Source organism: Scyliorhinus canicula, chromosome 18 (genome assembly GCF_902713615.1).
Source record: "Scyliorhinus canicula chromosome 18, sScyCan1.1, whole genome shotgun sequence".
Classification (NCBI taxonomy): Eukaryota; Metazoa; Chordata; class Chondrichthyes; order Carcharhiniformes; family Scyliorhinidae; genus Scyliorhinus; species Scyliorhinus canicula.
In genome coordinates, this window is record NC_052163.1 from 50264895 (window position 1) to 50287867 (window position 22973).

A 22973-nucleotide genomic window follows, 5' to 3' on the forward strand; every position below is an offset into this window, starting at 1 on the left:
TGAGATGAAAAAGGCTTCCATATCTTTCTCATCAAGTATTGGCAATGCTTGCATATATTTAAACATATCCCTACTATGCTTTTGACTGTCTTCCTCTTGACATTCCTCAGCTTCTGTCTTTAACTCCAACCTTTTATGTGATGTTCAGCGTGCAGTGCCATTTTCTGAAGTTCAAATTCTCGCTTTCCTTATCCCCTTTTTCCTTTTCCAATCTTTTCATTTCTACCTCAATTTTCCTCCTTTCCATTTCCTTTTGAAAGTCCCTCTATTTTTCCTTTTCCGCCTTCTCCTTTTCGTTTTTTACTGCCATTATCAATCTCTCCTTTTCCTTTTATTCTGTCATTGCTAGTCTCCCATTTTTCTTCACTTGCAATTTCTTCAGTTCTATTTCTTTCTGTTCATCTTTTCCTGCATTTCAAATTGTTTCATTTGCAATTGAATTCTATTGATGCAAGCTCTGTGTGTCTGCCAAATTTAAATATTAAGTTATGGATTGTATTATCTCTGCCTTCCTCACCCCTTTTAGATAAGGTTAACCGCAGCTTCTCCGCCAAACCCAAAAGTTTTGCTTTGGTCTCTTTTTGTAAACTCTCCTGAGTAATCACTTCCATACCCTGGAAAATGTTTGCAACTGAAAGAGCCATCTCCCGTCGCTCCCTATTTAAATTTCAAACCCTGAAAGAATGCAATAATTTCACTCACACTCTCTGTCTTTAAGTTCAATAACTGCAAGCCAAAAAAGTAATTATACTAAAGATCGCGCATCCGATCCCAGACCAGAGCCAAACAGTGGCTAGGGATGCTGGTCCGAAACCCCAATACTTTAATTTATCTGTAATACTGTGCAGAAAGAATATCATAAAATTTGCAGCACAGAAGGAGGCCATTCGGCCCATCGAATCTGCACCGACCCTTGGAAAGAGCACCCCACTTCAGCCCACTCCTTCACCCTATCCCTGTAACCCAGTAACCCCACCCAACCTTTTTGGACACTAACGGAAATTTAGTATTGCCAATCCACCTAACCTGCACATCTTTGGACTGTGGGAGGAAACCGGAGCACCCAGAAGAAACCCACGCAGACACAGGGAGAATGTGCAGACTCCACACAGACAGTGACCCAAGTCGGGAATCGAACCTGGGACCCTGGAACTGTGAAGTAACTGTGCTAACCACTATGCCACTGTGCCACCACAAATGATTCACTCCAGGAGTGATTGCATGAAGGAATAAGGATTTGGTATTTTTAAAACAAAACTTTATTAGGAATAAAATATCTTTAACTTTGTATCCGAAAATAAATCTTACAATGATGCCATAAACACTCAATTCCCTATTAAAGAACAAGAAAATAACTACACAGCTCACAATTAATTTCAAAATGAGCACAGCATAGAATAATAATTGCTTTACAGAACAGATGTAGCTTCGGGCCTGGGAGGTTTTAGGAGGCTGAAGTTGAAATTGACCAGGGGAAGGTATTTTTCAGTCTGGGTTAATGCACTGGTTTGCCAGGGGAAGTCCCTGGAGAGTTAATGTGCTTTCAGCCTGGAGAGTTAATTTATTTTTCAGCTTTGGGAGATATGCAATTTCTGGGTAGAGCCTAGGGATGCAGAGAGACATTTTGGGGAAGCTTTGTCGAGGAATTAAAGTCTGATCTGGCTGACACTCAGTCCACAATTCTCTCATAGTCGGATAATTGACACAAGTGTAATGAATTTAAAGCAGAGCAGTCTTGTCTGAGGACAAGGAAGAACTGAAGCATGCCAGTTGAACCAGCTTTTTGACGATATTCAGCCAGAGTCTGAAAGGGTTCTTCCTGAAAATTATTTTTAAAAACATGAACACTGCAATCAAACACATTATAACCCCAGGATTTCAACCCTTAAATTGCCCCAAAATTGAGAAGCCAATACTCCTTAAATCCTCCATTTGATATAGTAGTGGGAAGGACATCCCCAGCAGCACTGTTTTGAAGTGTTCATTAAATACTTTCAGATTAGTTGCTGGCAGATTTCTTCTGGTTGTGGCTATGATACTACAAGTTTTTGGCAGTTTTCTGTAATTGTTGAAAAGCCTACAGGGAGACTGGTGCAGCAGGTGCTGAAGCACCTGATTTCAAGTTTTCTGTAAAAAGTACTTGCTCCTTTACATGGGTACAGTGCTAGGTATTTGCCTTGGAATGCATAATGGCTTGGAGAATAGACAGAGGTCATGCAGAATAAGGAACGTTGCTGGAGGAGGTAGGAAGAGAAGGAGGGAGCAACTAAATTCATACAGGGCGATCAAGGAGCAAATCCCTTACCTGAACCTCAGTGAAGTGCAATGCACGAGGTATCTGCTATTCATTAAGGATATCTTCAGTGAGTTCTGACCCATGCTACAGCCAAAAACACCTCAGAGAAGGGTAAGGTTGGCATTGCCAGTGGTGCGAAGGTGACTGTGTCCATGAATGTTTATGCATCTGGCCACTACCAGGCTGAAGTTAAAGATATATGCATCACAGATTTTTCTACCTACTTTTGCACAAGGGAGATCATTGAGGCTTTCCACTTTGCCATTTAATTCTCTATTGCCAGAAACAAGCAGTCAGAGCAAGCGCATGATTTCACTAGGGTGGCAGGCTTCCCCATGGTGCAGGGTACTATTGACTACATGTGCATCACATTGTTGGGGCTCTTAGTTGTACAAATGGATTACATGCCTCAATGTCCATCTGCTGTGTGACCATAGGCAACAAGACATGCAGGTCAATGCTGGCAGCAGTCATGATGTCTTCATTCTACAGTAGTCTTATTGTTTCAGTACCATCTGTGCTTTGAGGAGTATGAGATCCCTCCACTAGTTAACAGAGGACATTAAAAGCTGGCCCAGGTAGGAGTCGAGCTTCAGCGTAGTCCCGGCTGGGACTGGGGCTGCATTTACCATACTTTGATCATGGACCATTTGTTTTGACTCTCCTCTCTGGATTGCTCTGTGACTCCGAAAAAATCCAAACCAAATCTAGAACTGAAATCATACCATGTTGCAAATAAATTCAACTCATCGCCCTTGTGCATTCCCTTAATCGCTGTCTTCTGTGAACCTTGGATAGAAGCAAATTACTGTGGATGCTGGAATCTGAAACCAAAGAAAAAATACTGGAAAATCTCAGCAGCTCTAGCAGCATCTGTAGGGAGAAAAAAGAGCTAACGTTTCGAGTCCAGATGTCGAGTCTCTCCCTACAGATGCTGCCAGATCTGCTGAGATTTTCCAGCATTTTCTCTTTGGTTTCTGTGAACCTCTGTCTGCCTCAGTGCTCCAAATCAATGCTCCCCCATTGGTTGTAGCATGGCTAGTTGGGAAGGCTGCTGTTCACAGTGGAATTGACTGTAGATGACCTTGAAGGATGACCGTGATCATCTCAGGGCCTAGAAGGCCTGGCTGCAGGCTAAACGATCTTGGCATAGGTGTCGGACATCTGGCCTGCCGACTGACAGGCAACAAAAGAGAACCGACAAAGAGGCCAAGACCTCAGGAGAATGTGGCTGCTCTGCACCAATAACTTGCATTATCTTTAGCAGCCTTCCACCTTAATAGACCATAGTTTGCGTCATGGTGGTCAACTCTGTGTTAAACATCGGCGGGTGGGGTTGAGGACACCCAATCTGGCGTGGCCGTTGCTGCTGCATTTGCTCCAAAGGAACACAGTGGGCTTAGAAGGTGCAATAATTGCTGGTTCTCTGGGCCCTCTTTGCGGTCAGATGAGCTTTCCGTTACACCTCACCTCTTCCAAAGCCCATCCAGACTTGGATGATATAACATGTTTATCGTGGGAAAAAATTCCCAAGATGCTGACATTTAAAGAGTGTCATGGGATTTCTTTGTAACCACCTGGTCACCGTGAAGGAGAGGCGGGCCACCCTGCACCCCAGCCCAGGAAGGAGGCTGCCAGCCCCCTCCATTCCCTATGCCTCAGTGCAGGTGGCAGAGGCATTAAGCGCCACGAGCAACACCATCCGGACCGGCCAGCAGTGATGTAAGAAACTGCTTGACCTCCTCATGGCGGCCAACCCCCATCCCACACACCTGTAACCCTATGCTCCTCCCACTAGGAGTGCAGCCAAACCCCAACACTGCACCACATGCCAGCACCCATATCGTCCGCCATGGCTGGGTGCCTTGGCCACTGAAGCCACGAGCTACCCAGCCCCTGGGCTGCATGCATCGGAATGTCCAACACTGTGCGTTTTTTTGTTCCCTTCCACCCCAAGGAGAAGGCTGGGAGCGGGAGAAGACAAGGGGGACCGCTGGACATGCGGCCTCTCACCACGAAACAACAAAGGGCTCTGGACATGGTCGGCAGGCCCGAGGAAAGGTCAGTCGCTGGGGTGGAGATGGCCTTCGGCAAGGAAGCGAGACCCCGCTGAGTTGTGGTGCCCCGTGACATGTGTGTCACCCTCCCAACACCACCCTCACCCCCACGCCACCCTCACCCTCACACCTCCCTCAACCCCATACAGCACCCCTACACCTACACCATCCCCTCACCTCCATGCCACAAGCACCTACCAACTCCACTCCTCCCCGGCCCATGGTCTAATCATGTGTCCTGTCTTGTGTCTTGCAGGACCTGCTGGTGATGGGGCGAGTCCTTCTGGTGTCCCCTGCTCCCAGCCACAGCCACATATATAGCCAGAGCCCCAGTGGTGAGCAGCAATGAGGATGCCAACGGGAGCCGTATACCCGGCACCCAGGAAACTCCGAAACCCGAGTCGCATGATGATACTGACTTTCCATCATAACTGTCTCCAAAACCCTCCACCATCTCAGAGACACTCACCTCGGTGGCTCACTTTTGTGAAGTGGCTCCTGGGACACTATCTGGTGCTCACCACACAACTACTCCAGTACATCAGGTGGAGGTAGGAACTCCCCAGGTGACGGAAGGTCGGAGGGCGGGCCAACCTCCGGGACTAGGTGCCATCCAGATGGGTTTCAGGCTTTTGGAATGGACAGGCCCATCGATTGTGGAGATGCAGTCACAGAGCCAGGGAAAGCATGAGGGGTTGTTGGCGAGCATCCAGCACCTGCAGGCACAGTTGAAGGAGTCCAACTGCATGTACGAGAAGGAGGTAATGCCAGCCACGCATGTCATCCAGGCCTCCATTGCATGGTAGCACCCGCGGTGGAGGCCATGGGGGTGAGGGTTTTGGCTTTTTGGATCAGCAAGTCCAAGGCCTCGGGCAATCTGTGCAGGCAGTGGCCGAGGCCCAGAACAGGGCTACCCTCTCACAGGCAGCCATGTGCCAGAGCCACTTGGACATTGAAGCGGTGCTCTTGAGAGCCTGGCCCAGTCACAGTGGCCCGTGGCTGAGAGCATCAGCAGCATTGCCCATGCCAAAGTGGCACAGATGTGGAAGGAGGTGGTCCAGTCCCAGAGAGAGATGGTGTAGTCACTGGCTGATGTGGCACACACCCAGAAGGTGGTGGCATAGTCGTGGCATGATGTGGTGCAGTCCCAGAAGGTGGTGGTCCACTCCCTGTACTCCATGGCCGCGAGAATACAGACCCTGGTTGAGACCAGAGTGGGTCCAGGTCTGGCAGCGCCAGGTGGCCAGAGTTCCTCAGGGGTTAGCTCCCATTCCATGGAGTAGCCCGGGGGCCACCGGGCACCACGAGAGAGGAAGAGGTGATGGGCCGCGTGCGGGTGACTCCCGCAGGTGAGATGCCCCCCCCCCCCACTCTGTCTCCGGAGCATCTGGTGGGAAGTGGGCAGAACAGGACGGCACCATGTCACATCACAGATTAGGATTGCTGAGGGAGAAAGGGAATGGGTGACCAAAAGGCAGAGAAAAAGCAGGAAGGCAGTGCAGGTGTCCCCTGCGGTCATCTCCCTCCAAAACAGGTATACCGTTTTGGATACTGTTGGGGGAGATGGCTCACCAGGGGAAGGCAGCAGTAGCCAGATTCATGGCACCGTGGCTGGCTCTGCTGTACAGAAGGGTGGGAAAAAGAGTGGAAGGGCTATAGTCATAGGAGATTCAATTGTAAGGGGAGTAGATAGGCGGTTCTGTAGTCGAAAACGAGACTCCCGAATGGTATGTTTTCTCCCAGGCGCACGGGTCAGGGATGTCTCAGATCGGCTGCAGAACATTCTGAAGGGGGGAGGGTGAACAGCCAGTTGTAGTGATGCATATAGGCACCAATGATATAGGTAAAAAATGGGACGAGGTCCTGCAAGCAGAATTTAGGGAGTTAGGAGCCAAGTTAAGCCAAGTCAGACCTCAGAGGCAGTAATCTCAGGATTGCTACCAGTGCCACGTGGTAGTCAGAGTAGAAATGAAAGAATAGGCAGGATGAATGCGTGGCTTGGGAGATGGTGCAGGAGGGAAGGGTTCAGATTTTTGGTACATTGGGACCAGTTCTGGGGGAGGTGGGACTACTACAAATAGGGCAGTCTACACCTGGGCCGGACTGGAACCAATGCCCTTGGGGGTGCTTTTGCTAACACTGTTGGGGAGGGGGATGGGAACCAAATGAGGAGGTTAGTGGACAAGAGGTAGTAAATAAAGCCTGAAAGGAACTAGATAATGAAGTCAGCATGACTAAAGGAAAGAATAGGCAGGGAGCAGATGATAAACGCAAAGGGACTGGTGTTCTGAGGTGCATTTTTTTTAATGCAAGAAGTGTAATAGGTAAGGCAGATGAACTTAGGGCTTGGATTATTACCTGGGAGTATGATGTTATTGCTACTACTGAGATTTGGTTGAGGGAAGGGTATGATTGGTAACTAAATATCCCAGGAATTCGATGCTTCTGGCGGGATAAAGAGGGAGTAAAAGGGGTGGAGGAGTTGCATTACTGGTCAGAGAGGGTATCACAGCTGTCCTGAAGGAGAGCACTATGGAGGACCCGAGCAGTGAAGCGATATGGGCAGAGCTGAGAAATAGGAAGGGTGCAGTAACAATGTTGGGGCTGTACTCAGCCCTCCCAACAGCGAACGTGAGATAGAGGTATAAATATGTAAACAGATTATGGAAAAATGTAGGAGCAACAGGGTGGTGGTGATAGGAGATTTTAGTTTCCCAACATTGACTGGGTCTAGATGGAGCAGAATTTGTAACGAGCATCCAGGAGGGTTTTCTAGAGCAGTATGTAAATCGTCCAACTCGGGAAGGGGCCATACTAGAACTGGTGTTGGGGAATGAGCCCGGCCAGGTGGTTGAAGTTTCAGTCAGGGATTACTTTGGGAATAGTGATCCCAATTCCATAAGTTTTAGAATACTCATGGACAAAGACGAGAGTGGTGCTAAAGGAAGAGTGCTAAATTGGGGGAAGGCCAACTATACCAAAATTCGGCAGGAGTTGGGGAATGTGGATTGGGAGCAGTTGTTTGCAGGTAAATCATCATTTGATATGTGGGAGGCTTTTAAAGAGAAGTTGATTAGAGTGCAGGACAGACATGTCCCTGTGAAAATGAGGGATAGAAATGGCAAGATTAGGGAACCATGGATGACAGGTGAAATTGTGAGACGAGCTAAGAGGAAAAAGGAAGCATACATGAGGTCTAGGCGACTGAAGACAGACAAAGCTTTGGAAGAATATCGGGAATGTAGGACCAATCTGAAACGAGGAATCAAGAGGGCATAAAAGGGATCATGAAATATCTTTAGCAAACAGGGTTAATGAAAATCCCAAAGCCTTTTATTCATATCTAACGAGCAAGAGAATAACTAGAGAAAGTGTTGGCCCACTCAAGGACAAAGGAGAAAAGTTATGCGTGGAGTCAGAGAAAATGGGTGAGATTCTTAACGAGTACTTTGCATCGGTATTCACCGAGGAGAGGGACATGACGGATGTTGAGGTTAGGGATAGATGTTTGATTACTCTAGGTCAAGTCGGCATAAGGAGGGAGGATGTGTTGGGTATTCTAAAAGGCATTAAGGTGGACAAGTCCCCAGGTCCGGATGGGATCTATCCCAGGTTACTGAGGGAAGTGAGAGAGGACATAGCTGGGGCCTTAACAGATATCTTTGCAGCATCCTTGAACATGGGTGAGGTACCGGAGGACTGGAGAATTGCTAATGTTGTCCCCTTGTTTAAGAAGGATAGCAGGGATAATCCAGGTAATTATAGTTCGGTGAGCCTGACGTCAGTGGTAGGGAAGCTGCTGGAGAAGATACTGAGGGATAGAATCTATTCCTATTTGGAAGAAAATGGCTTGACAATGATATGCAACATGGTTTTGTGCAGGGAAGGTCATGTCTTACCAACTGAATAGAATTCTTTGAGGAAGTGACAAGTTGATTGATGAGGAAAGGACTGTAGATGTCATATACATGGACTTCAGTAAGGCATTTGATAAGGTTCCCCATGGTAGGCTGATGGAGAAAGTGAAGTCTCATGGGGTCCGGGGTGTACTAGCTAGATGGATAAAGAACTGGCTGGGCAACAGGAGACAGAGAGTGGTAGTGGAAGGGAGTTTCTCAAAATGGAGAACTGTGACCAGTGGTGTTCTACAGGGATCCGTGCTGGGACTACTGTTGTTTGTGATATACATAAATGATCTGGAGGAAGGTATAGGTGGTCTGATTAGCAAGTTTGCAGATGACACTAAGATTGGTGGAGTAGCAGATAGTGAAGGGGACTGTCAGAGAATACAGCAGAATATAGATAGATTGGAGAGTTGGGCGGAGAAATGGCAGATGGAGTTCAATCCGGGCAAATGTGAGGTGATGCATTTTGAAAGATCCAATTCAAGAACGGACTATACGGTAAATGAAAAAGCCTTGGAGAAAATTGCTGTACTGAGAGATCTGGGTGTTCAGGTCCATTGTACCCTGAAGGTGGCTGCACAGGTCGATAGTGGTCAAGAAGGAGTACAGAGGGTGCTAGCTATGAAGAGAGGGTGAGTAGATTAGGATTATTTTCATTAGAAAGACGGAGGTTGAGGGGGGACCTCATTGAGGTCGCCAAAATCATGAGAGGTATAGACAGGGTGGATAGCTTTTTCCCAGAGTAGGGGACTCAATTACTAGGGGGTCACGAGTTCAAGGAGAGAGGGAATATATACTTGGAAAGTTCTTTACACAGAGGGTGGTGTGTGCCTGGAACACATTGCTGGCAGAGGTGGTAGAAGTGGGCACGATAGCATCATTTAAGTTGTATCTAGACGGATACATGAATGGGCAAGGAGCAGAGGGATACAGATCCTTAGAAAATAGGCAACAGCTTTAGATAGAGGATCTGGATCGGCGCAGACTTGGAGTGCTGAAGGGCCTGTTCCCGTGCTGTAATTTTTCTTTGTTCTTTCTTCTTTGTTCTTTGTTCACCTGGGATACCCGAGCAGCAGCTGGGTGCATCCAGGCCCGGTCGCCCCAGGAAACACCCGGCAAAGAGGACCGAGGGCAGCTTTCACAGCAGGCCGCCTGCACTCCTGATTACCATTGTGTTCGGACCCGTAAGGCCAGAAAAGTAGACACCAATTAAGTAGGCATGGGTGCAGGTCAGAGTTTAATGATGGGGTTAGGGTATGTATCTGAATATATGTTTTCACATTAAACACCTGTGCACAATGTTACAACCTGCCTCAGTGCATGTCAGAAGGGTGTGAGGGTTGGGCTGGTCTGGGCTGGCCGCAGAGGGTGTGGCGGAAGTGTGGCGGACACACTCCTCAGATTGAAAGGCTGCAGTGAGGGGGTCTCTACACCTTAAGTCTGAGGTGATTGTGCCAACACTGCAATGCAATGAGGTCAACCCAGCTAGGGTGGAGGCCTCCATTGAGTTCTTGGTGCAAGACATATGTCTTGTATTGCTGCATGACATACACTCCATGGTGCAGGCACTTGTTGAGACCCAAGAGCACAAATGCCAGAGGACAGCAGGGCTTTTTGAGCTCATTCCAGCTGCCCCTCTATCCCAAGGCATGGGGTGAGAGGCCCTTGGGCACCCACAGAGAGGAGGATCAACTGGTGTGCAGCTCAGGGCCATCCACACAGATGACTCAGGGGGTGTCTCACCCACATGAATCCCTTCTTCCTATGACTATTTCTGCTCCACCTTCACAGGCTGAGGAGGCCACACAGCAGAACTCCAAAAGCAGATGAGGACCTTCCAGGTCTTGGTGCTCCAGAGGAAAGAAGACTGGCTGATGGACAGAAGTCAGAGAGTCGGCATAAATAGCTCTTTTCCTGAATGGCAAGATGTAACTAGTGGGGTGTCACAGGGTTCAGTCCTTGGGCCCCAGCTATTTAAAATCTATATAAATGACTTGGATACAGAGATATAAGCTTCTATGGACAAATTTGCAGATGACATGAAAATAGCTGGGACAGTAAGTTGTAATGAGAAAATAAGAACCTTACAAATGGATATTGATAGGTTCGGTGAATGGGCCAAAATGTGGCAGATGAAATTTAATGTGAGGCTTGAGTCAATGCCTGCACCTGAGAGGGGAACTCAGGATGCAGTAGGGTGGTCAACCTTCCTCATTCACCTGAGGAAGGAGCAGTGCTCCGAAAGCTAGTGTTTGAAACAAACATATTGGACTTTAACCTGCTGTTGTAAGACTTCTTACTGTGCTCACCCCAGTCCAACGCCGGCATCTCCACATCGAGGGAGGGTATAGTTGCATTACAGACAGTTCAGAGGAGATTCACTAGATTGTTTCCAGAGATAAGGGGTTTGTCTTATGAAGACTATACTCCCTGGAGTTTAGAAGAATGAGAGGAGATCTAATTGAGGTATATAAGTGAGAGGAATGACAGGGAGATCGCCAGGCTCCTCACTGCAGTATCAAAGAGAGAGACTTGATGGTTAGCATTTTCTCTTAAGGACCACTCTTTGTCCATTCATCATCTGAAGCTTCCACCCAAAGCCCAATGACTCATGTCCTGGCCACCACATTGATGCCTAGTCCTTGATTTACATGCTGGTTGGGCAAGACCACACATCATCCTTGCTCCACACTACATGATTGAATAGCCTCAAGGTTGACCACTCTACTGCATCCTGAGTTCTCCTCTCAGGTGCACGCATTGCCTCAAGCCTCACTCCAACGCCTTGCGCTCAACCTGGTCTATGGGGGCTCTAGTCAGTATGCACACAGCACACAACTGAGGGTGATGGGTACTCTGTTCAGGCATTGTGGCATTGCCAACTATCTAAGGGAATATATTTGCTTTCCCAGTCAGCCAATGGTACAGGTACACCAAGTCCAATGTGCCAAGGGTTAACTGCTGAGCAGCAATCAGTGGTACTCATGCACACAAGTGCTGCTTGAGTGAGTGTAATTGCATAAGTAGTTAGACTCCAGGCATGTCAATTGAGTTAAGCTGGACGGTCTCAGGTGCAATGGGGTAATGATCACTGATACTTCTTTCCATTAGCCTTGACCTTGTCAACATCCCACTCCAGAAGCCCCACCCCCAGTCCGTGATGACTGCCCACCGCACTGTCCAGTCTTCCCTTCCCTCTGAGGCCCTTCCAAGAAGCTTGGTGCCCAGTAGCAGAAGACTACCTCAGGAATGGTAATTTTTACACTTGACAGTCTTCCCCCTGGTCTTCCACCCAGCACCACCAGAAAAATACATTTAAGGTCATTTGAGCAGTGATAACTGGCTCAGATATTATACTTTTCAGTAAATTATATATATTTTTGTTGGGAAGGACAATGATGGCTTTGAACTAACCAAATTTATTTTTGGCAATTTTCACCTGTTCCCCATCTGCCTGGTCTCTCCCATCTATGTCCCTGATACCTGATGCAGTCTTTCCCCCAGTATCCTGCATTCAAGCCCCCAGTCTCCCCTGGAGCCTTTCCCCAATACCCTGCATTCAACCCCCGGGTACCCCCCGGACTTCAAGCTCTCCTCAGAGGAGTGCTCACCAGATGCATGTCTTTTGAAACCAGTAATGATTTGCCCCATTCTGATATCACGCCCCTGTAGATGGATTTTTTTGACCAGGGCTATGAATCCTGTTTATGGAACTGACAATGAGATGCAAATGTATTGAAACAATGTTCCCACTGTTGAAAGGTGGAAAACATGGCTCATTACCGACGGGGGGAAGGAACGATCGCAGCGAGCTTTCACGCCGAATTAAAACGTGACTTTGGCCTCCACGCGAAATCTTCTGAGAAGGATTCGGAAAGAGTTCAGGCTGGGATCGGTTTATGCACACATTTGAATTCTTTCTCTCCTGAGTGCTTTACCTCATGGCTATAAAAACAAAATTGCTGTATGTGTTTAAGGTTTGCTATTCTGCATTCAGATTTCCCAAGATTTGTGGATGTGATGTTCACTTCAATTATTTGACTGGAGGTCCTTCAAGATTTATATCACCCAGTAGACCTTTGCTGTAATAAGTTATTCTGCGATTGTGTGTACAGAATAAGATCAGTTTAGGGAAGTATAATTAACTAGTAACTAAATTACACTGTCAGCTTCCACAGTAACGGTGCATTTTCAGCTGACATTGCACAAAGTCAACAAATTATTGCAGTGCTTTGGATTTTTTTAAAGGAATTTTTCGGAACGCAGGGAAGGTATTGCAAGTATTAAAGAACATTAATTAACCAGTTGCCTTGCAATGGAAATCAGCACTCACCTAGTTTCGAGCTCCACTGTAATTTATTGATCAATTATTGAACATAGGATCAGGAGGAGTTGGTTCTTCAGCCTCTCAGGCCAGTTGCACCATTCAGTTAGATCAGTGGTTCCCAATCTTTTCCGGAGCATAGATCGTCATCAAAAGCTTTTGTGGACCGCAATGTGCACCAGCCATTTTCTACATTTTCTTAACATACCATATGGCTGACAGGAGCCAATATCAACTGGTATTAAAAACGCTACAATATCTCATACTTTATGATGCATACTCAACAAATATATTGCTGATCTTTGTGAAGCAAATTACAAATAATAATTGCAAATAATAATTTAACCCCCCACCCCTGCAGACCACCTGCAGTACTCTCGCTGGCCAGACCACAGATTGAGAACCATGGAGTTAGATCGTGGCTGATTGGTCCATTTTCCAATCACTTCTCCATATCTCTGGACACCCTTAACTAACAAATGCCTGCTCATCACAGTGCCGAAAGCTCCACTTTCCCTAGAATCAAGTGATACTTTGGTGTTCAAAAACAATAATCGTTGGTGCTGAATCTAATTCAGTGATGTAGCTATTAGGGGCCCCTATGTGATTGTCACTGAAACTGCTTTGATATTCATGCTGCTCACTCCTCACTGTCACATCATTTACTGATTCTTCCTTGGCTCTCTGCCGAAAGGCAGATCTGACAGACACACAGTATCATGATCTCCACCATGGGTAAGGTAAGAAGGCAGGTACCGAATCCACCTCGACCAGAATGGGGATCGAACCCCGTGCTGTGGACACCCAATCTGATCCACTGCAACCATCCAGCCAACTCAGCCAACCAGCCCTCTAAGGAATCGGAGTTGCTGTGGCAACATGCACCTTTATACGCAGGTTGCAGTCTGCTATGAATAGTGAGGGTAGACGTTCCAACTTTCTTTCCACCACCAGGAATCGCTCCCACTCTCACCACCTGTCATTGGTATGTGTTGGAAGGATTCAGTGAACAAATTCAACGCTTGGATCAATTTAATTCAGTGCATCAGCTTGGCTAAGTTGGTAAAAGGTCAAAGGGCGGCGGATTTAATGCTTAAGTAGGTGCTTTGACCTGTAATCTCGGCAAACATCCCCATGCAGTAATGAGAGGTGCGATCTTACCAGAAGTACCACCTTTCAGATCAAATGTTAAGCTGTAGCTCCTATTGCACATTGAGATGGATATTAGGGCCAATCCACCACGCTACCTAGCACCACCCCACAACAAACACCCCCCACCTCCCCCCACCCCACCCCCCCACCCCACCCCACCCCACAACCCAACCCACCCACATCAGGGAGTCTTGGCACGTTGTTCAATGTACCTACATACAAATAATGAACGAGGAGTAAGCTACTTGGCCCTTCAAACCTGCCCCACCATCCACAAGATCAAGGCTGATCTGACTGTAATCGCTCATCCATACCCCGGCAATCTTTCATCCCTTTGCTTATCAAGAATCTATCCAGCTCTGCCTTCAAAGCATTCAAAGTATCTGCTTTCACCGCCTTTTGTGGAAGGAAGTTTCAAAGGCTCACTGAGACTAACGGAGAGAAAGGAATTCTCCTCATCTTGACCTTAAATGGGTGAACCCCGTATATTTAAACAGTGACCCTGGAGTTCGAGATTCTCCCCCAAGACACCAACCCTGTCTATACTCCTCAGGATCTTGTGTTTCAGTCAACTCACCTCTTTCTCTCCTAAACTCTGGTGGATACAAGTCCAGCCAGTCCAATATTTCCTCATAAGACAACCCTCCCATTCGTTCCTGGTATTAGTTTGAGTAAACCTTCCTCAACATATACAGTTTAACTGCTCATGGAGAGTTGCTGTCTAATGATCACATCAAAATGCATTTCATGTTGTGTTGCTTTTTTAAATGTTTCAACGTGATATAAAACCAATTACATCATATATCCTATTGCCTAAATTTTCCTTGAGGTGCAGCAGTTCTGTCGGACTTTTTTTCACTAATTTTCCTGATGACCAAGTGTATGTATCGTAACAACTCATTCCTTCATAGTCAAAGGCTGGGATTGTTGGGTCCAGCTGACACTCAATGGACTTCTGGCTGGTCCACTGCCTCCTCTGTGGTGGGGTCTGCCATGGTGGGGCTGGAAAATCCCAGCCAAAGTATCATTTACGGCACAGAAGGTGGCCATTCAGCCCACCAACTCTCCGCGAAGCAATCCAATCTGTCCCACTCCTCCACTTGGTCCCTGTAGCCCTGAAACTTTACTTCCTTTGCAGGCCCATCCAATTTTCCATTGAAATCATTGATTGTTTCCACCATCCTCATGGGTAGCGAGTTTCAGGCCATTACTACTCATCACACAAAATAGTTCTTCCCCACATTCCCCCTGCATATCCATGTTGCCGATAGTCCTTGTGCCATCAGCTAGTGGAAAGAATTTTCACTTGTGTATCTTATCTAAGCCTGTTATCGTGCAAACCTCTATCAAATTTCCTTTGCTCCATGGAGTGCAACCCAGCCTTACCAACCTAACCTTGTGACTAGAAACCTCATCCCTGGAATGATTCTGTTAAATCTCCTCTTCTTGGACCATTGTATCTTTCCTGAAGTGGACTGGAGTTTGCTAATAGTTCACCATGTGGAGATGAAACATTTCAGAGAAAGGCACTTGCTTATACTTCTCATTTCTAGCATCCAATTTCTCTCCATTGCCATCTTCCTTGTCTTTCTCTCTTTTTTAAATTGATGACATTTTTGCTCATCTGAGTTTTTTCCTCCTGTGCTTTTCAAGCTCTACTATTTGGCTTCTCTACAAACTTTGAAAATTTTCACCTTGGGCAGAGACTTCTCTTCCAATTGCAATCCAGTGTGTCGTCATATTCACCTCCGCAGCAACAGTAACTTCGAAAGCAATCCACTTTATGTAAAACTATGAGGGGGAAATAAAATAAATGTAAATTAATCTTTGTTTACAGGCTTTTAAAACTGGAGTTTGGTATTACCTAAGCACAAAGTCTTGATTGATTTTGTCTTCTCTTGCACACTTTTCGCCCATCCTGGGGCTGGATTCTCCCCTGCCCGGCGGGGCGGGGGGTCCCGGCGGGATGGAGTTGCGTGAACCACTCTGGCGTCGGGTTGCCCCAAAGCTGCAGAATCCTCAACACCTTTAGGGGCCAAGCCCTCACCTTTATGGGCTAGGCCTGCGCCTGAGTGGTTGGCGTGCCGCCGGCCGGCGGGAAAGGCCTTTGGCGCCACATCAACCACGGCCGAAGGGACTCCGCCGGTCGGCAGAAGTCTGCGCATGCGCGGGAGCATCAGCGGCTGCTGACGTCATCCCCGCGCATGCGCGGGGGGGGGTCACCTCTGCGTCGGCCATCGCGGAGGTTGATGCCTGACGCGGAAGGAAAAGAGTGCCCCCACGGCACAGGCCCGCCCACGGATCGGTGGACCCCGATCGCGGTCCAGGCCACCGTGGGGGAACCCCCCCGGGGCCAGATCGCCCTGCACCCCCCCTCCCCCCCCCCCCCCGGACCCCGGAGCCTGCCTGCGCCGCCTAGTCCCGCCGGTAAATACTTTGCTTAATTCACACCGGCGGGACCGGCATAACAGCAGCGGGACTTTGGCCCATTGCGGGCCGGAGAATCTCCGGGGGGGGGTCCCGCCAACAGGCGCGGCGCAATTCCCGCCCCCACCGAATATCCGGTGCCGGAGAATTTGGCGGCCAGCGGGGGCGGGATTCACGCTGGCCCCTGGCAATTCTCCGACCCGGCGAAAGTCGGAGAATCCAGCCCCTGAAGTCCGATGTCATAGGCCCCTAACCATTCACCTGGATTTCTACATTGCAAAAATGAAATTATAGGTAAAAACCGAAGCTGCTGGAAATAATCTGGAGCTCAGGTAGCATCACTGGAGGGACAGACAGAGTTAACAGCTCAGGTCAACAAGTTATGCCATCCCAACTGATATATTAACTCGCTTTCTCTCTCTCCACAGGAGCTGAGTGCTTCCAGCACTACCTGTTTTTATTTCAGATTTTCAACATCCACACGTGGGCAGCATGGCATCACAGTAGTTATCACTGTTGCTTAAGAGCTCCAGGGTCCCAGGTTCGATTCCCGGCTTGAATCACTGTCTGTGCGGAGTCTGCACGTTCTCCCCATGTCTGCATGGGTTTCCTCCGGGTACTCCGGTTTCCTCCCACAATCCAAAGATATGCAGGTTAGGTGATTTGACCATGCTAAATTGCTCTTAGAGTCCAAAAAGGTCCGGTTAGGTGAAGTTACTGGGTTACGGAGATAAGTTGGAGGTGAGGGCTTAAGTAGGGTGCTCTTTCCAAGGGTCAGTGCAAACTCTATGTGCCGAATGGCCTCCTTCTGCACTCTAAATTCTATGATTCTACTACAATTGTTGGTCAGCAATGGAAATGTAGGGCGAAATTCTCCCAAAACGGGAGAAATCGTCAAACTGCCGTAAAACCCGGGCGGGTTTTACGGCATCGCGCCCCTTCCCGACGGGGGACCGATTCTGGTCCCCCGTCGGGGCTAGCAGCCCGACGTCGGAGGCTCCGACAAGTCGGGCTTAACGAAAATCGTTAAGCCCGCTTGTCGGACTTAGCGCCGGCTGACGCGTCATATGACGTCAGCCGCGCATGCGCAGGTGGGAAGACTCCACCCGCGCATGCGCGGGTGACGGCATCGCGTTTTTGCGTGAAACCCGCGCATGCGCGGTCCGGGTTGCCCCTCAGCCGCCCCGCGTATTGATACTGCGGGGCGGCGGAAGGACAAATAGTGCGCGGGCATCGGGCCCGCTGCCCGCGATCGGTGGGCACCGATCGCGGGCCCATGGCACCCTTGGCACGGCCGTGGTACTGCCGTGCCAATCGGTGCCATGGTTATTTTTTTCCAGGTGGTCACGACGTTTTTACGAACGGCAGGACCAGGTGTGTTTGCCGTTCGTAAAAAGGTCGTAAAGGGCTGGGACTTCGGCCCTTCTAACAGCTGTGAATCGCTGCCGGCCGTAAAAAAACGGCGGCAGCGATTCGTGTCGGGATTTCGGCGGGGGGAGGGGAGAATAGCGGGAGGGCGTCAAAAAAGTCGGGAAGGCCCTCCCGCTATTCTCCCACCCGTCGTGGGGGGGGGGGGAGAATTTCGCCCCTAGTGTTTGAAATTCCATAGCCAAGGAAAGCCAACTTGCCCACTGTCATAATATACATCTATGTATATAATGGAGTGCAGACAGGCAGTGATTGACACACAGGATGACCAGTATGCACACAGAACAGAACAGCCAATCACCAGACAGGACACTACCACTATAAAGCCAGTCAGAGTTCGTGAGCTGGCCAGTGCAAACACCATGCGGTAGCTAGTAAGGCTGGTCAGGCTAGTACTAGGTCTCCAGTCAAGTCAGCATATTGTCTACCCACAGTTGAACATGTATAATAGCTAAGACGTTAAATAAAATCGTGTTGCATCTTATCAAGTGTCAGAGGTCTGTCTCTCGCTACACTGCATCAAGTGCAGTCCACATCGGCCCAGCCTGCCCAACACATCACCCACCACAACAGAAAACAAAACCAATGAATAATAAAAAATTGGAGGAAATATTCAACGTGACTGTCTGGATGACGAAATGGCGGGAGTGGATGAATGGAATGAAAATAGGTCATTCTCTGGAACAGAAGGGCAACCTGCTCCACTGCATTACTGTCCAGGCAGCGGAATTGTAAATGGCTCCCAGTGTTTTTAAAATCCTACATTTTAATCTTGCCCATTACAGCTTTTGTCTCGAGCCCTATGCTGAGAAGGTAACTGAAAATTGAGGGCTTTTTCACAAACACTCTTAAAGCCGCACAATCTTCAGCTCATGCAGAGATGGGTAAAGTGCATTTCAAAATACTCGGCTGCCTTTGGTTCTGCAGTATGCAATGTACTTTTGTGCAGCAGCCAGCGCTGAGACCTGACCCCATTAGCAAACCTTTATTTGGGCTCATAAATTAGATGTGTAGTGCTGTCATGGTGAAAATGTTTGAAATGTATTTTGTTTTGGTGAATATAGTATCACGTGCTTTTGACAAATAATCATTGCTCTTCAATTCTTTTATGGTTTCTTTGAACTATTAATGTGCATCTTTTGAAAATTTAAAAATAATTAGGAACTGGGCGTAATCTTCCCGTCTCTGGATTGTGGGAAATTGGATATGGGTCGCGACCCCATGGAAGTCCTGATGCACAGACATATGTGGGGATTGTCCAGAAACTTTCCACTTCTCACGGGCAGTTCCACTGTTCCCTGGAGCCCTATGGAAATGTCTCAGACTCTGAGCTAGAGTTAGAGATTCAGGCCGGTTCCGCAGGAGTGGGAAGTTACCTAGGAAATGCGTGATAGGTTAGAACTTAATCGAACATCTGAGTAACTCCTCAACTGACCACCACCCCCCCTACCCTCCAATCAAACCCCTGATTTCATCCTCCCAATCCAACGAACCACATCTACACCCCATCTACCCCTCTAACGAACCATCCAGTCACCTGACTACCCCCTAACCTGGACTGATTACCCCCAAACACAACTAGCTTCTTGACCACCCAACTGAACCCCCCACACCCGCACACTCCCTGCCACACAACCTGGCTGAACTAACACCCCAACCACCAGACTAACCATTCTGACCTGACTACTCCCCCTACCAGTCTACTCCTCACAAACCCCCCACCCCACCGACCCTACCCTGACCACCTCATGAGCCTCTGGCCAACTACCAACCTCACCCACCTACTCAGCTATTCACTTACCCACCTGCTCATTCACTCACTCACTCACCCACTCGCTAACATTCAGGCAGGACATTTAAATTTACCATAGAGCAGCGAGTGCAGTGTTAAGGCGGGAGGTTGCCGGCGGGGTGGTGGCGGGGGGGGGGGGGGGGGGGGGGGGGCGCAGCGGGGGTGGGTTCCGGGGGGGAGGGGGCCTTGGGGGGATGTGCGGGGGATTGGAGGGGGGGGTTGCATCTCATGTCATCCCCCGACTCTACTGTGTCCAGTGGAGTTCCCTGTGGGATGCTCTGTTGCCCATTCCTTTGACAGAAAGATGCAACAGCATCGAGTCGGTGCAGAAGCAATCAGACCTTCGTTGCTGCTGTTCAGAAGTGACGCACCAAAAATTCTTTAAGTCAGATCTCACCTGCTAATTCCCAAAGTCAGACTGAGTGTAAAACTATAATACCATGGGCGGGATTCTCCGTCTGTTGACAGCAGCGGGATTCTGTGGCCAAATTCCCAGTCCCCTCTCACAGCGGTAACGGGTCGGACTCGCAATGGAGAATCCCGGCCCATATTTCACAATATTAAGTACTTTTGAAGTGTTGTCAGTGTTGCAATGTAGGAAACACAGAAGTCATTGTACACACAGCAAACTCTTTCAAACATCAATTGGGAGAATAACCGGAAAATTAGTTGGTTGAATATAACTAATTGTCCAGGACAACAGGGAGTACCTGCTGCCTTGCAAAATAAGGCCAGGCATTGGCTGACAACGCATTCCTCAGTACAGCACTGGAGTGCCAGCCCTGATTTTGTACTAAAGTAGCTGGAGCGAGGCTTGAACTCAGCTGACAATCCATTTCCTCCTCTGTCCAAGTGCAGCTGCCGGCTGCTCCTTCTTCAGAGAATGTAAATGCTGGAGCCTGGCTTCATGGCCCACTTTTGCCCCCAGCCACCCCACATCTACACCCACGTTCTGTTACACAAATCCTCAAAACACTGGTTATTTGGACATCACAGTTTATTTTATGTGAAATGCTTAGACTTTTTCCCGCCATGAACTTTGCAATCTAGGATTGTGTCATGTCTTTATGGAGTTCTTGAGTCTTCTCCAATTGGTAATAAAACTGAAATGATCGTAAAACATACATTCTACACAGCCTATCTCCACATAAATTAACACTGATGCATAACAATGTCTCTGCACTGCTGGAGGACAGTAAATTGGGCCATTCAGCCCCTCTCCCATTTTCCCCATTCAATGAGATCATGTTTGACCAGTGGCGTGCAGAGGGGGGGGCCGACGGTGCATTGGCCCCGGGCATCCATTGGATGGGGGCATCCAATCAGAGAAGGAAAAAAAAAAATATTTTTTTTTTTTTTTTTAATTGTAAAAAAAAAATTTAGATTACCCAATTATTTTTTTCAATTAAGGGGCAATTTAGCGTGGCCAATCCACCTACTCTGCACATTTTTTGGGTTGTGGGGGTGAAACCAACGCAGACACGGGGAGAATGTGCAAACTCCACACGGACATTGACCCAGAGCCGGGATCGAACCTGGGACCTCAGTTCCGTGAGGCGGTTGTGCTAACCACTAGGCCACCGTGCTGCCCCAGAGAAGGAAATAAGATAGTAATTTTAAAATTTCAGCGGTGATAAATCAATTTTTGGAGGCTCACCACACTGCAGAGGCAGTTGTTAGCCCTTTATTCCTTTAACATGGTGTACCCTTTCTGTCTAGAGAAAATGGTCCTTCTCCCCATCCCCCCCACACGCATGCGCATGATGTACGTGGTGCAACCATCAAAAGCAACAAGCAGACGTGGCTGTTCGTTCCTGCGTTTCCTCGAGTCATAACTCGTCTTTTCTTCAGCTTTTTGTGCATCTAGATTAGTTCTTTTACCTACTCAGGTCAGTGAATAGCTCTAGAACAGGTGCAACTACGGTTTTTATAGGTTTTTTGGCGATATTTAATGAAATATTTACGTGGGATGTAGTAAGAGTGAAGCCCGGATGATCAGAGGACTGCTATGGCATTTAATCTCGGAATAGGAGACATTTATTCCTTAACATGCTAATATTCGAATACAGATACCACCAATTTGCAAGTCTATGATATAAATTGCACAAAATTATCAGTGGAGAATCAGTGTGAAATAATTTGATACGAAGGAACAAAGAAATGAAATATGGTTTATCCGTCTGCAACTGACCGATTGTTTACCATTTTCTTCCCATTTTCTCATGCGTCTTACGGTTTTTGAGATAGAAAATGAAATGTTACGAGTATTTCGTGTACAACCGAGTGGAGCACAGAACAGGAAAAAAAAGAGGGCCAGAGTCGAAGAAGAGTCCCATCAAAGAGGGGCATTAGATGCATGGATAAAAAGAAGTAAAGAAGAAGTAGGAGAACCTGGAGAAGTAAAAGATGATGTGGGTGCAGAGAAGGATTTTTCTGATACGGATTCAGCTCGGTCAGAACATAATACTCTCTCTCCTCAGTCTCGTTGTCAGGATGATGATCCATGTGAAGAAAATAGAGAAGATATTTGCATATTTTTGCAAAGAAGCGATTTTGGCTGTTTGAAGAAACCGATTCCAGATCATTTGAAGATGACAATATTACAACATGGCCCTGAAAGATATCAGAATAAAAGTGGTCCATTTGCTGAGAAGGATGGGAGATCATTTTCCAAACAGTGGTTTGATAAAGTTTCCACAAACGGAGAAATTGTGGAGAGAAAATGGTTGTTATACTCTCCATATCGGAAAGCATGCTACTGTTTTGTTTGCTTTTTGTTTTCAAAGGAGCATTTGTTGTCTGTGTCAAACTTTGGAAAGGAAGACAGTTTCTCCACTTGGAGAAAATTAAATCCAACAATACCTGACCATGAGAAAAGCCCTTCTCATAGAGCTCACATGAGGGAATACCTGAACCTTGTAGTTCGACTCCATCATTCAACTACGATAGATGCTGAATTTCAACAGCAAATGTCTGCTGAAAAGAAAAGATGGAAAGCTATAACTGAACGGATTGTCGAGGTTATATCCTTTCTGGCAAAACAGAATCTGGCCTATCGTGGACATCGAGGAGAAGGAATATCTGGGTTATCAGAGCCAGGGGAGACAGTCAGTGAAAATACAGGAAACTTTCTAGCAACAATCAGACTTTTGGCCAAATATGATGACATCTTAGCAAAACACTTGCAGAGAGGGAAAGAGAAACCAAAAAGTGTCACCTACTTGTCCAACAGAATTCAAAACGAAATAATCAATCTTCTTGGTGAAACTGTCAAGAAAAATATAATTTCCGAAATTAAGGACGCAAAATATTTTAGCATAATGCTGGATTCAACTCCAGATATTGCCCATGAAGATCAGGTTTCTGAAATTCTGCGTTACGTTCATATTGATGAAAACAGAAAAGTAGAAATAAAGGAGACATTTCTGGGATTTTTTCAAGTCAACAAGAAAGATGCAGTCAGCCTGGTAAATAAAATTCAGGAAAAATTGGAAGAAGACAAAATTTCCATGAATGACTGTCGTGGTCAAGCATATGATAACGCAGCAGTTATGGCTGGAGTGAGAGGAGGTGTTCAACAAAAAATTCTTGA